Below are 2,500 nucleotides of genomic sequence, written 5' to 3' on the forward strand. Positions count from 1 at the left end.
TAGGGACAGGGGCCTCAGTATAACTGGGGTGTCCTAGGGACAGGGGCCTCAGTATAACTGGGGTGTCCTAGGGACAGGGCCTCAGTATAACTGGGGTGTTCTAGGGTCAGGGGCCTCAGTATAACTGGGGTGTCCTAGGGTCAGGGGCCTCAGTATAACTGGGGTGTCCTAGGGACAGGGGCCTCAGTATAACTGGGGTGTCCTAGGGACAGGGGCCTCAGTATAACTGGGGTGTTCTAGGGTCAGGGGCCTCAGTATAACTGGGGTGTCCTAGGGACAGGGGCCTCAGTATAACTGGGGTGTCCTAGGGACAGGGGCCTCAGTATAACTGGGGTGTCCTAGGGACAGGGGCCTCAGTATAACTGGGGTGTCCTAGGGACAGGGGCCTCAGTATAACTGGGGTGTCCTAGGGACAGGGGCCTCAGTATAACTGGGGTGTCCTAGGGACAGGGGCCTCAGTATAACTGGGGTGTCCTAGGGACAGGGGCCTCAGTATAACTGGGGTGTCCTAGGGTCATGCAAGCTACTGGTACTGTTAGGGCTACCTAGATATTACTGTTCGAGCTAGAAACATAAGCATTTAGTTATATATTACTGCACTGTTGGAGCTAGAAACATAAGCATTTAGTTAGATATTACTGTACTGTTGGAGCTAGAAACACAAGCATTATATATTACTGAACTGTTGGAGTTAGAAACACAAGCATTTAGTTATATATTACTGTACTGTTGGAGCTAGAAACACAAGCATTATATATTACTGACTGTTGGAGCTAGAAACACAAGCATTAGATATTACTGTACTGTTGGAGCTAGAAACATTATATTACTGTACTGTTGGAGCTAGAAACATTATATTACTGTACTGTTGGAGCTAGAAACACAAGCATTATATATTACTGTACTGTTGGAGCTAGAAACACAAGCATTATATATTACTGTACTGTTGGAGCTAGAAACACAAGCATTAGATATTACTGTACTGTTGGAGCTAGAAACACAAGCATTATATATTACTGACTGTTGGAGCTAGAAACACAAGCATTATATATTACTGTACTGTTGGAGTTAGAAACACAAGCATTATATATTACTGACTGTTGGAGCTAGAAACACAAGCATTATATATTACTGTACTGTTGGAGTTAGAAACACAAGCATTATATATTACTGACTGTTGGAGCTAGAAACACAAGCATTATATATTACTGTACTGTTGGAGCTAGAAACACAAGCATTATATATTACTGTACTGTTAACTAGAAACACAAGCATTATATATTACTGACTGTTGGAGCTAGAAACACAAGCATTAGATATTACTGTACTGTTAACTAGAAACACAAGCATTATATATTACTGACTGTTGGAGCTAGAAACACAAGCATTAGATATTACTGTACTGTTGGAGCTAGAAACACAAGCATTATATATTACTGTACTGTTGGAGCTAGAAACACAAGCATTATATATTACTGTACTGTTAACTAGAAACACAAGCATTATATATTACTGTACTGTTAACTAGAAACACAAGCATTATATATTACTGTACTGTTGGAGTTAGAAACACAAGCATTATATATTACTGTACTGTTGGAGCTAGAAACACAAGCATTATATATTACTGTACTGTTGGAGCTAGAAACACAAGCATTATATATTACTGTACTGTTGGAGTTAGAAACACAAGTATTATATATTACTGTACTGTTGGAGTTAGAAACACAAGTATTATATATTACTGTACTGTTGGAGTTAGAAACACAAGTATTATATATTACTGACTGTTGGAGCTAGAAACACAAGCATTATATATTACTGACTGTTGGAGCTAGAAACACAAGCATTATATATTACTGTACTGTTGGAGTTAGAAACACAAGCATTATATATTACTGACTGTTGGAGCTAGAAACACAAGCATTATATATTACTGTACTGTTGGAGCTAGAAACACAAGCATTATATATTACTGTACTGTTGGAGCTAGAAACACAAGCATTATATATTACTGACTGTTGGAGCTAGAAACACAAGCATTATATATTACTGTACTGTTAACTAGAAACACAAGCATTATATATTACTGTACTGTTGGAGTTAGAAACACAAGCATTATATATTACTGTACTGTTAACTAGAAACACAATAATTTCCATGCTCCTTCGATAACATTTCTCTCTCTCCCCCTCTCTCTCCCACCAATTCCTCTCTCCCCCCTCTTCCTCTTCCTCTCTCCCCTCTCTTCCTCTCCCCCTCTTCCTCTCTCTCCCCCTCTTCCTTTCTCCCCCTCTTCCTCTCCCCCTCTTCCTCTCTCCCCCTCTCTCTCCCCACTCTTCCTCTCTCCCCCTCTCTCTAACTCTCTCTCTCTGTATCTCTCCCCTCTCTCTCTCCCCTCTCTCCCACCAATTCCTCTCTCCCCCCTCTCCCCCCTCTTCCTCTCTCCCCCTCTTCCTCTCTCCCCCTCTTCCTCTCCCCCTCTTCCTTCCCCCCTCTT

At 41.3% G+C, this 2,500-nt stretch overlaps 1 long non-coding RNA gene across 1 annotated transcript in view; it reads left to right on the top strand.

Moving 5' to 3' along the window:
* The window catches only part of LOC135570151 (uncharacterized), a 5,827-nt gene that overhangs the window by 666 nt on the left and 2,661 nt on the right, over positions 1-2,500 (top strand). The window lies entirely within an intron of this gene.

Source organism: Oncorhynchus nerka, unplaced genomic scaffold (genome assembly GCF_034236695.1).
Source record: "Oncorhynchus nerka isolate Pitt River unplaced genomic scaffold, Oner_Uvic_2.0 unplaced_scaffold_1075, whole genome shotgun sequence".
Taxonomy (NCBI): domain Eukaryota; kingdom Metazoa; phylum Chordata; class Actinopteri; order Salmoniformes; family Salmonidae; genus Oncorhynchus; species Oncorhynchus nerka.